The sequence below is a fragment of the Pinus tabuliformis genome, chromosome 6, assembly GCF_031772625.1.
Source record: "Pinus tabuliformis cultivar Carrire ecotype Pingquan chromosome 6, CPIR1, whole genome shotgun sequence".
NCBI lineage: Eukaryota > Viridiplantae > Streptophyta > Pinopsida > Pinales > Pinaceae > Pinus > Pinus tabuliformis.
In genome coordinates, this window is record NC_142292.1 from 825,499,948 (window position 1) to 825,518,508 (window position 18,561).

The following is an 18,561-nucleotide window of genomic DNA, read 5'->3' on the forward strand; positions in this document are numbered from 1 at the left end:
GGCACATGGGGAAGAGGAAAGGCAATTAATCCCTCCCACGACTTGAGATGAGTCACATGTGGCAAGGTGACGGCATGCATAACACAATGCATGGAACTTTCGAGATGATGGATGAAAGGCTTATTACTGGGATGGAAAATTCAGTGTACATGAGTGCAAGCTTGGTTATGGGTAATTGGAAGGGTGGTGTTGATTGTGAAGAGTATGTGCAAGCAACCAACTTGTGCATGCTCCTTCGTCTAAGGTTTTTTTAATTTTTGGTTCCTGTGGGAAGTGGATAATTAGGGGTGGAGCTCTTGAGGGCAAGTTGCATCAGTCCTAGGATCCCAGTAAGACGAAGAGTCTTGTTATGCTCAACAACTAGAGGGGCAACTCAATATTGGTTTCCCACTTCTAACATTCTGGTAAGTATTTTTGAAAGCCCATGTTACCTTATTAGAGTAATATTTTTACTTGTTGGGGGGGTGGAACCACCTGGTAAATGTTATTTCTTGGATTAATGGATATATTGTAATAGCCCTGGTAAAAATCCATGTAAAAATAAAGAATACCACGGTTAAGGGACATGTATTCCAAGCTGAATGTTGGGCAGGACATCTTGGTGTCGGTGTTCATTTCGGTTTTCTATGGCTAAGGAAATTCGCAAAGGCAAAGGCAAAGGCATTAAAAAGGAAAAAAAGGATTTTTGGCACATTTATTTATGAAAATAAAGGAAATAGGAGAAAAGTAAGGTGAAAGGTCACAGGTTGCATGTGAGGAGGAAATTGAAGGAAAATAATGGAAAATGAAGAAAATTGAGGCCTAATTGATAAAAAGGCTTATGAGGATCAGTTGGCAGGCTTGGTCAGTGTAACCTTTTGTTAGTTCCGTTTTGGAGCTCTTTAATTATTCTCTTTCTCACACACACTCTTGGATACTTAGAGTTTTCTTGGAACACCCTAGCTTTGGAGAAAGGAAGGAAAAGCAAGCAAATGTGAAGGAAGGGAAGCAAGGAGAAAGTAAGGAAGAGTAGGATCAAGCAGCTTCAACAGGAATACATGTAGATAACATATTGCATGTGTGATTTCCTAGCTGGTTTTGACATGCATGGCTTTGCATGTTGGTGTATGGTTCTCTTGTTGTCAGTGGCATGGATTTTCCAGGTTATGATAATGGTTTTCATCCTAGCCTTACCTTTTTTCGGATAACATGGTGTGTTGGGATGTTGATCTCGGTTTTGAGTTTTGGAATTGCCAGATGGATTTCAGAATCCTAGGCAGAGGTGGTCTCAAGGTTCATTCCCAAAGGCCTAGGAATCCTTTGACTAGTTTTGGCGAGATACATAGTAAGGCTTGAGGGAGGTGTCTCAGTTTAGGGCCTAGTGATCCGGGATTGGATCGCGGTAAATCCTGAGAGATAGGGAGACGGAGGATTCCTCAAGGATAGTGATGGCTTTCAGATGGCATTCCAAGTTTGATTCGGTTTTATAATCAGAGCACCAGTTTTCGTGTGACCATGGCATGGTGAGGGTGGAGGTGGTTTAACCTCTGGATTCCCTTGGCTGTTTTTGGATTGGTTTTTCCATAAGATCCCACATTCATGCTTGGAATATGTAATAGGGGTGACTGGCTGAAAGAAAGATTTGGTTCAGCCAAGTCTACGGTCAGGTGGTACGTGGAAGTCCCGAACTTGGTTTGATTTGCCTATGTTTAATATAAGCTAAGTTCTCTTGCTTTTGTACTTGTTTATATGTGGATTTAATGGTTGTTATCTCACTATTAATTCCATGATTTTATGTTGGTTATAAGCATGGTTAATTGTTATGAATAAAATATATAGGAAATAATGTAAATGACAATAATCATAAATAATTATTAGTTAATTAGTAATTAGGTTGAAGAGGCATGTCTAAATGAGACATGACTCCCCATGAAGAGACACTTGCTTGGTATATAAGCAAGCTTCTCATTCTCGTTGTATAATCATTCTCATTCATACATTTAATATATATATTTGCATCTCAATGCAAATCTTGATATTCCAAGTCTTATGGAGTATTTAACAGGAAGTATGAACTTTTTTCACTTCATTTGGTATTAGAGTTCTTTGATCCTCTGGCTACTAGACTGCTGCACAGAGCCAGTCTGATCCGGTCATTGGCCATTGAAATTCATCAACCTTGTTGTCATTGGAGCATTTCGCTACAAGATTATGAAGGTTCTCCAATTTTCCAGTTGGCCTTTGACCATAGAAAAAAAATATATTAAAATTATAAAAAAAATTGAAAAAAAATATTATAGAAAAAAAAAAAATCACACTTACCGTCGGCCCGCTCAACCACCTTTGACACCGCCAACGACTAGTTTACTTGCCATCTGAACAACGTAAAAACACGACCTAGCCCCTGCCATTGTGGAACCACAGTCTCATGACTGCTGCACACCACCGTTTGTCTGTCTGCTCCACAGTCCACCACCTGTTCCGTCGAGACTCTGTTTAGTTGTCACTCAACTGCCTCAAATCTCAACCATGCCCGAACAACCCTTGCACACAATTACAATTATTTTGCTGCTTGTCTAGACTGCAGTCACAAAACACAGTCGCACCACACATTCGTCAATGTCCTTTGTTGTTCATAATCACACTGAAGTCGATTAGCCTTCGTGGTACAGTTAGTCATTGCAGTATAGTCCACTGCCTCCAACTTTCGAATCATTACTATATCCGAATTGCTACAACAGAAAGAAAAAATAACATTGGGTGTGGTCAAACCAAAAAGATCGCATTAATTCCAATAGAAAAAAAAATTGCGATCTCGTCCCTCCATGGAATTTTTTGGAAATCAGTATCGTTTTGGAAGTCGTCCATGTTGAACATTTGAGAATTAAACTAAGAAAAAATTATAATTATATTATTTATTATAATTATATATAAAGAGGGGAAATTAATATTTAATTAGTTATAAAACTATACTTTCAAAAAAATTACTTTAATAAAGTATTAAGGTATTTTTCATCAAGTATTTTGAAAGAAGAGAAGAATTATTGAAGTGTTTTATAGTGGATAGTAGAGTGGTTAGTAAAAGATTGATTTCTTGTTAAGAAGATATTCAAGTCAAGCGGATAAAAAAGATCAAAAGGTTTGTTGTTAAAGAAAATAAATATATAAAGAATATTTCAATAAGATATTTTTTGGAGTATAAAAAGGGTTACCTTAAAAACCTTAAATCTCGTTCCAAGATGAAAAATGGAAACCAACAAGGAAAGATTTCCTAAACCTTTTATTTAATGTTTTAGTACACTATTTAAAATCAAAGGATCACTGGTAGGAAGAGATATTATATTCTCTATTAGTTTTACTGAAGATAGTAATTATGTTAGTACTAAATGTGCTAACCAACTAGTAATTCCTGAATCGACTATAATCGAAAAAAATTGTTGGCACAAGTAACAAAAATATGACATAAACAATATACAACTAAGTATTGGGGATTATACTTTTACCTCGCAATTCACCGTGAAAACCTAATTTTTTAACGATAGTTACATTAATTCTCAGTTAAAATGCACACTCCAACCAGGCACTATCCTTTCTGTGAACAAATCTCTTGTCCCTGAGGCTCTCCATGCTTATTCATGGCTCACAAATCTTGACAGGTACATGGCTTCTCTGTTCTTCATTTAATTCAAGATAGGCCCAACACTCTTTCCTATGAATCGTGGTCCTCGTCGCCTTGACCCAACGATCTTTGATAGTTGCTATTTATTCCAATAACCAAATCCTCTGCGCTCATTTACTCTTCAACTTTCGAATCATCCAACCTTAAATAGTCCTCCATGATGCTATATTATAGCTTTTACACCATAGTGCAATTTCTAAGCCCAAACATCTCATAACTCTATTAAGAAGATGCTACAATATTATAATATTTCGCTTGGCCTTTAGTCCCTTTTACTTAGCTCCTTATCACATCTCCACCATAGGACCACTTCTTGTGACTGTCAGTATAACACTCAGGTGCTAAGTCCTTTAACATCTGGTTGGGGGCCTTTCTCCCCGTGTTATTGCTCTGTGCCCTTAGTTTTCTGGGCTCCACGACCAAGTGCCAACAACATCGGAAGCTCCACATATCATAATTTCTCCAAAATTCATTTAAAGCAGAGTTTCGAAATCTCCAACCTCCGATATGATCCATATCACTTAGGTGCTAAGCCTCACTCTAGGCCCTTAGTTCTATTAGTTTCATCGACCAAGCACCAACACATCGAAGCCCCTTTCATCATAATTGTTTCAAATATCATTTGCATAGAAGTTACGAGATCTCTGACTTCCTATATACCGACCTACGAGATGACATAATGATGTCATCAATCCCACATGACATGTCTTTAGTGGTGACATGTGTCACATGAATTTTCCCTACTAGGCCACCCAAAATGTTGAACCTGATTGCTATGTGTCCTCCGTATATAACCACATCATGTTGACGTCACCTGCTATTGTCATCTCCTCAGGGCCAATCACCTGCTGCCATATGTCCTATTAGAGGAGAGATAAAGGGTCCTTAGTTATTTGGTTTTGCAAAGAATTTCCTTTGTAATTCCTATTCCTCGCAACCCTCAGTGCTTTTAAAAGAAATCAATTACTAATAACTTACGATATTTCGATATCGGAAATACCGAAATTCGCTTGCCCCAGGTTTCGATATGTTTCTTGCTCCAAGGTTTCGGTACACTGTCTGCTCTGATTTTCTAATATGGTGCATGCCTCGAGGTTTCGATATGCTTCCTACTTAGTCCATTCAATAACGGGTCCCAATGTTCTACTTGCTTCGATATTCTAATTTCACCTGCTGCCTTGGTTCCAAGGTCCCGAAATTCAGGTTTAGAAATTCAATCTTGCTACCATGATATTGGATCAAAACTTTCTTAAAATGGAATTATACTGAGGTTACGAAGTTATGAGGTCATGAGGTTTTGAACCTTCCAAGGTTCTGAGGAATTCCTTCTTTGTGTAGAAGCTCTACAATTATCTCCACTGATTTTGGCATTACTGCCAACTTTGTTTATGTGCTAAGACTCCTCCAATCACATTTTAACTTTGCTTTCATGGCTTAAATCACCAAAATTTGATTGGGAATAACTCCTAATCCATGAGGCCATTTGCAGACTTCCATTAACCATTGGAAATGTCTTTTAGATCACTTTCAAGTGGAGAAGTTCCAATGTAGGATTTAAGCCCATTTTCTACTTGTAAGTGGCAGCAAACTCTTTGTTGTTCTTTGCAACTTGGCCCTTATTCTTGTGCCTAGAACTTGCTATTCGGAGACATTTTGCAAAGTTCCACATACCATTGGAGATGTCTTTCCATGCACTCACCAACTATGCTATCTCCAAGAGTATTTGAGCTAATCTCTTGAGGCATAAAATCCTCCAAAGTCTGGGACTCCCAACCACCACAGTCATCATTTTATGGATTCTCCAATAAGCCTTCTACTGTGATGATTCTCTACAAAGCACTGCACCAACCATGGGACTCCCAACCACCATAGTAACCATTTTAGGACTTATCCAATAAACTTGCTACTATGGTGATTCTCTACCAGACACTGCAACAACCATAGGACTCCCCCTGAGATTGACACATCAAACGCATCAAACTAGCCCAATTACCATCACAGGTAGGCTAGGGAACATCAAAGCCGACATCTACTACCACAAACATCCATGCTCATCTAGTTGACATCAATCCAATACTCTTGCCAATAGTTAAACAATGCCAACTACCCAACACATCTCCCAACATGATTATTGACATCAATGCCAATAAACTTGCAGCCACTAGCCATCCAGGAAATTCCAACTTTCCAACAGATGCCCGCCTATAGCATCCACATCATCATGCCCCTCCCTCTCATTAAGATAAGGGGAATACCACCCTCCAAGGTTGCAACTTTAATGGGAAACCATCTTGTCTAGTGATGAAAATATTTTCTATCTCACGATCTCCATTACTGCCCCACTTACCACAACATTCCACCCCACAAAGAGATCATGACATGATGTGAATCTGGGTGTTAGGAAATGGGAAAACTTCTCGTTAAGTGCTTGTTGAAACTAAAACTTCTTAGTCTGTCACTATATCTTTATGTTATATAAACAATGACGTTCACCAACTCTCATGCATAGAGGTCATAACTCCCTACTCATGGGAATTATGCTCAATCTGTCCCAAGGGGACATTAAACCAAAAATGTCGATTGTACTTCTTAGGTCATCTCGACATTTGAACAAAGGTTGGTCAAGAATTTACGCAGACTTGTAAAAGGGGACATACACACACAACCAACTCATGGCCCAATAATACACTGTGATATTCACTACAACAATATTAGTTTTTGTTGATATCTCAATGCAATTACATTGGTTCTTCTGCTATTCCATGAGTGGAGATGTAACAACAAACAAGCATATAAATCCATGGAAACTCGTGATAAACATTCTCAGCATACTTATCAACAAATCTTAGTCACAGAGATTCATTGTTAAGTCATAAAGCTTAGGCCATGAATCCCATCCACCAAAATGTGACATATGGACTTTTAGACACTAAACAAGTCATGGAATTACTAAGAGCATAACAAATAAACAAGAATCCTCATGCCCCCCATTTCATGAGAATAAATTTGCATAGATTTCATCAAAATACACGGGAAATCACACATCCCTCAGCAACAATACATGCTATGTATTCAACATAATTAAACATTCATATCATATTAATATGCACTATAACACTAGTAAGTAACTTATCTAATGAAGTGAATGGATGGAAACTGAGAGTGGGACTTCAAACAATGTAAACTTTGAAATGGGAACTGATTCGATTACCCCTTTTTTTGAGGTAGCAAAAAAATCAACCGATTTAGAAAAGTGTTGAGAATATATATATATATATATATATATATATATATATATATATATATATATATATATATATATTTGAGAAGATTTTTGACACTTTAAATTTTCCTATGTATCAAGTATGAAGATTTGTTTTTAAATGTCAGTGATTTTCATGTTAATTTTGAAAATTGTTAATGTGCCATCAACCCCTTTCTTTAAAGGACTTATTTTTGACACTTTAAATTTTCTAATGTATTAAGTGTGGATTTTTTTTTTTTTTTAAATGATGAGTATTTAACCATTTTTCAAATTCTCTTATTCCTCTTCATGTTTTTCATCCTTAGATATTTGGTTTTTAAGGGTTTTCGATTTTTTGTTTTTTGTTTTCCTTTGCACTGTTTTTTTTTTATAATGATTTTTTTTTTTTTTGCAAAGTTAAAAAAAAATAATAAAAATAATATTTTGAGATTATGATTTTTTTATATTTATATATCATAATTAATATTTCAATACACAAAAAATAATTGTCACTAAAAAATAATAATTTAAAAAACTCGACAGAAAATACACATTTTGCATATAGATATAATTAAAAAAATATGTATTTTAGGACATTTTCGCTAAAAACCCACATTAAATAAAAAAAATTATTGAAAATTTGAATAAAAAATAAGAGAAATAACAAATTTTATGAATTTTATATAAAAAATGATGACATTTGAGAATTAAAAATTCAAAAAAAGATGTATTTTAAGTAAAAGAAAAAATAAAAATAAAAATTTAACATAGAATTTAAAAAAACAATAAAAATATTACATATAAAAAATTTAAAAATAAAAAAATAAAAATACAAAAGTTATAAAAAAACCATTAAAAATAAAAAAATTAACATTGAAAAAATAAATTTAAAAAATAAAAAAATAACATTGAAAAAAATAAATTTTAAAAATAAAAAACAAGTTTTTTTTTTTTTTTTAATTATATATATATATATATATATATATTTTTGATAAAAAATACTACTAAAAAAACCATTTAGAAAAAAAGAAACCATATAAATGTGAAAAAAATAAATTATATATAAAAAATTAAAAAATATAGACATTATAAAAATATATATATAAACAATAAAAAAAGGCTTTTTGGGGCTTCTTGGTGGGCTCAACCCGATTCTAAGAATCGGATTGAGCCCGCCTAGGGGCCCAGGGGGGCACAACTTCGCCCACCTAGGGGCATGCCTCCCCAGGCCATTGGGCGGGCAGAGTTGTGTGTAACGCCGCCCGCCCAGGGCCGCACCCCACCGGGCCCCTGGGCAGGCGGAGATGCGTGCAAACTGCACTTGCCCAAGGCCACGCCCCCCGAGGCCCATGGGCGGGGCTCCATTCAATTCCCAGAATCAGATTAATCCCCATTCAGGGGCTCGGGGGGGGGCAATGACCCTAGGCGGGTGGAGCTACGTGCAGCTTTGCCCACCCAGGGCCGCGACCCCTCGAGCCCCTGGGTGGGCTTAATCTGATTCTGAGAATCGGATTGAGCCCATCCAAGGGCCCAAAGAGGACAACTTTTATTATTATAATAATTATCATTTTTTTATAATTTTTTTTTTTCGTTGTTGTTGTTGTTGTTTTATTGTGTTTTTCTTTAATTTTTTAATAATTTTTTTTGTTATTTTTGTTTGTATATTAATTTTTTTTTGTTATTTTTTTATAATGTTTTTTCAATGATTCTTTTTTATTTTCAAGTTGTTGATATATATATATATATATATATATATATATATATATATGTGTGTGTGTGTGTGCGCGTGTGTGTGTGTTTTTTTTTTTAATTTTTTGTTTGCTTGTTATTTTTCTTGAATTGTCCAATGATGCATTTTTTTTAATTTTTTTATTTTGTTTCTTTCATTATTTTTTTTTTCTTTCATCATGTTTTTTGAAAATATGTTTTTGTTATTATTTATTTCTTTAATTTTTTTTTTAATTTTTTTTTTTTTAGGTTAATTTTGTTTTTGTTTTTAATTTTTATTTTTATGTTTGATTTTTTTTTGTCTTTTTTATATATTTGATTTTTTTTGTCATTTTATGTTTTTTTAATATATATTTTATTTACTTTTTGTTATTTTTTATAACTTTTTTCATTTTGTTTTTTTTAATTGTATCAATTTTTAAATTTATGTTTTCATTATCTTTTTGAAATTTTAATGTTTTTCGGAGTCATGATAAAATCTTTTACGCCATTATTTCAAAATGTTGAAAATTTATTTTGAAAAAAAATATGATATTTCAACATCAACACATCAACACTTTTCGTTTTTAGGGTGTTTTTTGCACAAAAAATTGGTTTTCACTTCCATTTTTAAAACATGTTGAAAATTTACCCTAGAAAAAAGTGTTATTCCAGCATCAACACTTTTCATTTTCGAGTTTTTTTTTTTCATGTTTTTGGGGGATTTTTTGGCTAGAGTTCTTGTTTTGAGTTTATAGTTCCGGTTTCAAAGTTTATGTTGTTTTCAACTCTCCACCCAACCATATTATAAATGCATTACTATTCTTTCTTGTAGTCAACCACCCCCGAGTTAGATTTAGGGTCTGAGGAGGTAATTGCTCAAGAGTTTTCAACTAGTCAACAAATGCTAAGAGACAAAGTACATTTCCTAGGTGATTTCTCAATAGACCTCAGTTGTAACACCACAATAAATCTCCACCAATATACAAAACAACCAAAAGGGTTCAAGATAAGCACAAAGAATCTTGGTTCAGTTCTAGGGAAGGGATATATATATGGATAAGGGGAGTTTCATCAGTTGGATTAACTACTGTAGGGGTGAAGAGCACACTCATCCAGGTGGTCTATTAGTGGGTTCTAGCACTAATGATGTCATCCCCAACACCACACTTAATGTTTATCAGTCCCAAGTAATACCTGTGTGTCTCAACCTAAAAAGTTACTTCTCAACCAAACAATTTCTCAGTGTTTTATCAGTCCCGAGGCAAACCGCTGCTCTAGCGTTTATCAATGAGTAAGCCTAAGTGGGTTTAGTAGCTTAACTAACACCAAAGATTCACCATTCTGCTAAACTATTCATGGCATGCAACACACAAGCACACACACGACCTCCTTAAAATTATACACATACTCAACTCAGGCCTCAATGGAAGCTCAAGGAATCTATCCCATGAGCATGGAACATAGGTACTTAGAGAAGTCAATCCTTCAAGGAAGACCACAACCACTTCCAGAATCCACTCCACTTCCCTCTTCTCCTCCCACTTGATCCAGGTATGTGCATCAATACAAAATATCCCTTGCCTCTTCTCCTCCCACTTAGTCTAAGGATGTGCATCAATTGCGATTCTCCCTCCCTATGGTCTCTTCGTCGAGACTTTTCTCCTCCAACTTACTCTTACATGTTGACCCTATCAACACGGTCGACAAGGGAAAGCCTATAGACTCATCATCTCCTCAGGAGGCCCATTTCCTCCATCAAATGTCTGTACAATAGGACCATCAAACCAATGGGGATTCAAATGATAAAATAAATGCAAGGATTTGAGTTTACAAGAAAATCCTCCTCCTTAGTCCTCTGAATCCTTGTCCACTTCCTCATCTAGCAAATGTGTTTACAATTGCACATTATTTTCATGAATTACAATTCATAGGAATATTTACGAGAGGGATTAGATACAGGTTTGTCACAAATCCCACCCTTTAGAGGAACACCATGCTTGGCGTTCTATGACTGAACACTCACTGTTTACAAGAGATATATATACACAACCCCTTACATTCATTTACATTACATTTACATTTGTTTAACCAACAAACAAAAATGGGTATGATACCCTCATCTGTTCAACTGTTTCCCAAGTGGCTTCATGTGGTCCAAAGTGCCTCGACTGCACCTTGACTTGCTCGATTGCTTGATTCTAGAGCGCATTCTTCCTCCAATCTAGAATGCACAATGGCTCTAGTTAGAGTTCTCACCCATATTCCGCCTAAAGTAAGCACATAAGTTCGAAAACAACATGAAATATACAATCAATCAAATTAGATACCATACCCAAACATGTTTCTAAGATTAACCATTTTAGGCCCATTTAGCCTAAGTGTTGATCCATGCTTTTAAAATTATTCTGCAAAAGAATATAACACATTACCATACTACATTAGAGTCCCAAATATTTCTCTCTAGAGGTCCAGTGTTAAAACCTATACTCTGATACCACTCTATAATAGTGCCACCCACCCCCTTGGACTATCCAAGCTAAAGGGGAATTGTTACTTTGCTCTAACCCAACTTGCATGGTCTCATTATGGAAATGGAGATACAAAATTCTTCCTTCTCCAAAGTTATTAGAATTAAATTTGGGCTACACCATTGCATTCAACTCGTTGAGAACTTTTCGATGATATAAATTTTATAAAAAACTGATACTCAGATCAAATGTCATGTCTATTTAAATTTTGGGCAACAACACTCTCCATGTCGCAAAGTATTTCCATGTGTGACACTTAACCAGAATATGTGGTGTTTCCACATCATCACATCACCTTGCCTTTGCATTAATCTTTTAGCATTGCACTTACGGGTTCCCATGGCGCGACAGTGATTTCCAACAGAATTTTCCAAGTGGGTTTCCATCCCCCAACCTCCATTAACTGTGATGTAACTCGTAGAATGTGCATATTAGTAAATTGTAGCAAGAAAAGGATTCATTTGACTTATGCCTTAATCAAATGGAGAAATTTGATTTTCCACATCAGTAGGATGACTTGGATTGTAGTTAGCTGGAGTGACATGGCCTTGTCTTCTAGTTAATTAAGTAAATTTGAGTTTGTATACTAAAAGTAGAGTTGTACATGGGATTGCTAAAATTTAGCAATCTAGTGGAGTTATTATTATTTAAACTCAGTTATCTAAGCTCTAGTAATTAGTAGAGTCAATAGGAGTTTAGTTGAGTAGTAATGACACTTGCTAACTCACTGATCTCTCAGTTAACTAATCAAGTTACTGAAAATAGTCCTACTCATGCATGGAATTTGAATTTCATATTTGGAGTGGAGGAAAAGGGACATTATAAGTATCAATTTTATACTAGTTGAGTGTATAATTTTTGCATCGGAGTAGGTGTAAAATTCCTCTAGGATTTGCGCAAGGAAATACAACATTTCCCTATCTTTTAGGAGCTAATTTCCTCAAGGATTGCGCAAAGAAATAGGAGGAAGGTTGAGGCCTATTTTGGCTAAGTGTTGGTCAAAGTAGGTTAGTGAGTAGGAGATTAGAATTAGAGTGCAAGGTGTGCTTCATGTGTGAAGAAGTCATTGCAATAGATCCATATTCTCATCTTATTTAATACAAAACAGAGGAGGGTTTTTTTCCATTTGGGTTCCCCAAGAAAAATACCGTGTTCATTGTGATTGAATGGTTGCGTGTTATTGCATGTGTTTCTATTGTATGCTTTCCTTTCTGCAAATTGAGTAGAATAAATTTGTGTCTATTGTTTTCATTCTGAATTCATTAGCAGCCAAAAATTTTGAGTTATTTATACATGGTATCAGAGTTGTTGAAGACTACATAGAAACTAGGTTCCAGATCTTCTCTCAGCAAAATTTCAATTTGTAGAGTTTTTGGTGTAGATATTATTTAGTGCAAGAACAATGTCTTTCAATGGATTGAGGCTTGAGTATGCATTGGAGGGCACCTTAATTTTTTGTGCTTGGAAAGATAGGATGGAAGTTGTCCTGGATGAAAATAGAGTATTGGAGAACACACAAACAAATATTCCAAAACCAGCAACATCAGATGCACAACAACTGGCTCGAGTAAGAGATCAAGTGGTTTCGAGTTTGCATGGAAACCTTACTGTTTATGCAATGTGAAAAACCCTCACAAAGTTATTTGAAAGTAGTAGTGATGCCAGAAAATTGGCATTGAAAGATAAGCTCAGGAACATTCGAATGCAGAAAAATGAAACCATTATTCAATACCTATCCAGATTCACTCAGGTCAGAGATGAACATGGAGGAGTAGGAGAGACTTTTCCACCATTTGAGCTTGTGAGATTATCACTCCTCGGTCTTCCAAAGTCCTGGAAAAACTATCAGGATTCGGTTAATGGAAGAGACAAGCTTCCAAATTGAGAGAGACTTTGGTATGATTTGGTGTAGGAGGATATTAGAAGAAACACTAGATATGGTGTCACATCTAGATTTGATGAGGAAGAAGACTTTGCTTTAGTTGGAAAAGGAAAGAGTGCCAAAGGAAATAAGGCCCAAGGCAAGGCATAATATAGCTAGAACAATGGCAAGAAGAAAGACATCAATAAAATTAAATTATTTCACTTCCATTAGTATGGATACTATGCTACCAAGTGTCCACACAAGAAATACAGTAAGGAGCCTACAATAGGAGCAAGAGGAAATTATCTTGCATCATGATTCGAGTTGGATTTCACCCTCATTTATTGCATGGAAAGCATAATAAGAGGGAGTGAGTGGTACCTAGACTCTGGTGGTTCATATAATGTGATAGTAAATAAGGAGTTATCCAGCAGCTTAGAGGAGAAGGACATACAATTACACATAGAGCTTGCAGATGATGGAAGGTACAATACCAAAGTGATTGATACTATCACCTTTTAGAGGGATTCAAGCTCCCATCTTCACTTAAAGGATGTAATGTATGTGCTTGGTCTAAAGAAAAATCTAGTTTACGTAGTTGTACTTGAAGATAGTGGATATGATGTGTTGTTTAGTAAGCGAAAAGCTTTTCTAAAGCATGTTACTATTGGAAAAGTAAAACAAATTGGTGTTTGAGTTAAAAATATTTACAAACTAGAGGTCGATTGTTAGGTTCCTATAATACTAGTGTATTCCCTCATTGTTATTGTTAGTGTAGCCCCCTTATTGTTATTGTTCTTCCAATGTAGTCCCCATATTATTATTATTGTGCCTCATAGAAGCCCACTATTGTTATTGTTGTGCCCTTACATTATTATTGTTATGTCGGCTTTGATTACATTGTGACCCCATAGATTGCTATATATAAAAAGGAGGTTTTATCATTTGAATCATCAAATAATCATTCATTTTTGTAATGTAAAGGAGGTTTCCCCCTCTAAGAGACTAATTTTGAAGTCATTGATCTATCTCTTCTTCTATTTTGTGAGCTGGTTGCATAACATTTGGTATCAGAGCTTTGGATTCTGGGGTTTCACTGCTTCAAACAAGTCATCATGGAACTTTCACTATAACGTTTTTCTACTAAGATTAAGAAGTTGAAATTAAAACCAAGTGGAGCCGAAATCTTGGTGAACCTCGTTTACAAATTTCATATATTTTCTCTCTATATTTTCAGAGATATGATCCGAGGAAGTTAGGGTTTTTGCAGGCTCCAGAATTCCATCTCAAACAAGTGACCTTGGAAAAATCAACATAATTTTATCTTGGAGAATCAGATTTAAATTTCATAAAATATGATAGAAATAGGACAGATTTTAGTTTCTTGGTTATCATTTTTAGGGCCGAAGGTCAAAACAGTGACATGTGGCACTCCGTACATGTTTGATCTACTGAACTAATCTAGAATCAGGTCATCGTGGGAGATTGGGCATAACTATTTATTGAAGAATCCAACCTCTATCAAATTTGTGGGGTTGGAAATAAGACTTAGAGGGATACCACAGGATGAAATTTCAAAACATGGAGATACTAAATTACAGAGTTACAATCATTTCAAGATCGAGATCCTAAAAGCAAGAAAAAGGTGTGTATTTAAAAAAAAAAATTGCATAAATTTTGTTTGAAAAATCAATTTGAAGTGATTCAAAGGGAATAATGAAGCATATATATCATTGTTTGATTTCAAAATGAATTGAAAAAATAAAAATGAAACACCTAGTAAGAAACTTGAAATCTCTACTATGACGCATCAAGAAGAAGAAATGGAACATGATATATCAAAATTACGAGACCAAGTGCAACAAATTTTTCTCTCACAAAGAGTAATAAAAAATGAAATGGAAGCTAAGATGGATGGTTTGAAGAATATCTTAAAATCAAACATGGAAGGTTTGAAGAATGGCATGAAATCTAATATGAATGGTGTAGAAGAAAAAATGAAAGGCAACATGGAAGATTTGAAGAATGGTTTAAAAGAAGACATCGAAGGTTTAACAAAGTTGCTACAAGAAATGCTTCCTAATGGAGAAAAGGTATTAGATGAAACTCATGATCAGAACAAAAGAAATGTTAATCATGATTTCATAGACTCTAACATTTTATTGAAGACCCACCATACTCCAAAGATCGATATGAGAAATTTTGATGGAAAGGATTCAGTAACATGGATACTACAAATGGAGCAATATTTTGATCTTCATAATGTGCAACACACGCAAAAGGTACACATTGCAACTTTATATTTAGAACCAAATCGGTTGGTATGGTATCGATGACTTTGTTCTCATAAACCTCTTGTCACTTGGTCAATTTTTGCGGAGGAAATGATAGCACATTATGAGGATACAAAGAGAAATACCTTCTTTAGTAAATTGATAAATCTCAAACAAAAGGGTTCAATGGTAGAGCACATTGAGGACTTCCAAAAATTGAATATAAGGGTAAATGATATTCCAGAGGAGCATAGTATTGATGTATTCATAGGGAATTTAAAGGATAACATCCAACATGAGGTTCCTCTTTGGAAACCTGATTCATTGGAGAAGGCATTCAGGTTGGCAAGAAAAAATGAAAGCAAATTTATGGAAATAAGGAAGCCTACCACTCACAACTATAAAGATGGAAGTCTTGTTGCTCCTAGCCTTCCACAACCTACAAGGTTGCCACAAAAACAATTGGAATAAAAAAGAGCAAAAGGGATTTGTTACAATTGTGATAGAAAATACACTAAAGGTCATAAGTGTGTTGAGAAGAAATTAATTTACATAGATTAGGAAGAGGAGGAAGAAAATGAACAAGAAACGTCAAAAGAAGAGGATATACACTAGGAATCAACCCCAAAGAAAGAAGAAATGAATCTAACCATATCTTGTAATGCATTGATAGGAATTAACACTCCTCAAAATCTCAAGATAGAAGGACATATCAAGAAGAAAAAGGTAATAGTGTTGATTGATTCTGGTAGTACCCATAGTTTTATTCATTGTAAGATAACCAAGGAATTGAATTTCTTCCTATATCTAACACCAGAGTGTCAAGTGATAGTTGCAAATGGAGGAACCATAAATTTCTCTGGAAAGTGCCATAATATCAAGCTATCCATGGTAGAATATGTATTGAATAGTCCAATGCTTTCCATTCCAATGGGTGGTGTTTATGTTGTACTAGGAGTCCAATGGTTACAATCTTTGGGTATGATAACTTTTAATTTTCAAGAAATTTTCTTGAATTTTTTTTTGGGAAGGAAAGGAAGTTGAATTAAGGAGTATCACAGGGAAACCAAGAAAGATAATCAACTCTAATGGCATGAAAAAACTTTGAAATAAATAACAATGGGGCGTAATTGCACAATTATGTTCACTAGATGTTTAAACATTGAAATCATATATTTCTCCAGATCTCCAAAAAGTCTTGGATAATCATTCTAAGGTTCAAGAAATGGAAGATCACATTGAGCATCAACAACAAGTTCTCTAACTCTTAAAGGATAACCTCAATTTGGTGTAGAATAGAATGAAACGACATGCAAATCAACATCGCAATAAAAGAAATTTTGATGTAGGTGAATGAGTATTTTTACGGTTACAACCATACAAACAAATGTCCCTCAAGCAATCTAAGAAGGACAATAAATTATCACCAGATTATTATGGTCCTTACAAGGTGTTGCAAAAGATTGATACTATGGCATAAAAATTGGAGCTTCCTGTACCTTCCTGAGTGCACCCAATTTTCCATGTTTCATGCTTAAAGAAGGTTATAGGTAACAAGATCCAAATTCAAACAATATTTCCAGAACTTGACGAGGAAGGAAAAATCATATTGGAACCTGAAACAGTCATGGAAACAAGAACTTGACAGCTACGAAATCGATCAATTTCAGAGTATCTCATCAAGTGGAAGGACTTACCCGCTGAAGATTCCACATGGGAGGATGAGAATTGTATACAAAAACATCCAAAACTACTCGAGCGTTGAGGACAACACTTTTTTGAAGGAGAGGGGCATGTTAGGTCCCTATAATACTAGTGTATTTCCTTATTGTTATTGTCAGTGTAGCCCCCTTATTATTATTGTTGTGCCCATGTAATCCTCATATTTTTATTATTATGCCCCATATAAGCCCACTATTGTTATTGTTGTACCCTTACATTATTATTGTTATGTCGACTTTGATTATATTGTGACCCCTTAGACTCCTATATATAGAAAGGAGGTTTTGTTATTTGAATCATCAAAGAATTGTTCATTTGTATAATGTAAAGGAGGTTTCCCCCTCGAAGAGGCTAATTTTGAAGTCGTTGATCTATCTCTTCTTCTATTTTGTGAGCTGGTTGCATAACATCAATTCTTCCATGCATGCAGATATACCTCTAGGAGTGAGGTGGGGTGATGTAGATCCTTAGTCCCAGAGTTGAAAAGATTTTGGAAGGGTCCATAGGATAGTAGCAACAATTGTAGTATACTCTTCTCATGGATCATTACCTTTGCTACAAGGGCCCACAATATTCAGTAAGAGAAGGATCAATGTCAGTTGATGTAGTTAGATCTTGAGTGACAATTATAGGATAGTAGGAGTCAGAGACTCAGGAGACAGTTGTAACTCAAAGAAACAATTGATTCAGTGTTCTGGATGCTTTTGAGTTGTATTTTTTGTAGTAACAACAACAATAGTGAGAGGGAGTGTTATTTGTGTTACAATACATTCCTACAGAGGAGCAAGATTGGGGTTGTGCATAACCCTTTTCTTGCTAAGAGGGAGTGTTAAATTATAGCAAGAAAATGATTCATTTGACTTGTGCCTTAGTCAAATGGAGAAATTTGTTTTTCCACATTAGCAAGATGACTTGGATTGTAGTTAGTTGGAGTGACATGGCCTTGTCTCCTAGTTAAATCTGTAGATTCAAGTTTGTAGGCTAGAAGTAGGTTTGTGCATGGGTTGATTTCTAAAATTTAGCAATCTAGTGGAGCTATTGTTAGCTAAACTCAATTATCTGAGCTCTAGTCATTAGTAGAGTCAGTAGGAGTTCAGTTGAGTAGTAATGGATGTTGTACGCTCACTAATATCTTAGTTAACTGATCAATTTACTAAAAATAGCCCCAGTCATGCATGAAATTGGAATTTCATAGTTGGAGTGGAGGAAAAGGCACATTGTAATTATAAATTATTTACTATTTGAGTGTACAAGCTTTGCATTGGAGCAGGTGAACAATTCCTCTAGGATTTGTGCAAGGAAATAGGGAATTTCCCTATCTTGTAAGAGCTAATTTTCTCAAGGATTGCGCAAAGAAATAGGAGGAAGGTTGAGGCCTATTTTGACTAAGTGTTGGTAAGAGAAGGTCAGTGAGCAAGAGATCAATTTCAGTGTAGGGTATGTTTCATGTGTTAAGCAATCATTGTAATAGATCCATATTCTCATATGATCTAATACAAAACAAAGAAGGGGTTTTTCCCAGTTGGGTTCCCCAGGAAAAAAAATAATATGTTCATTATTAT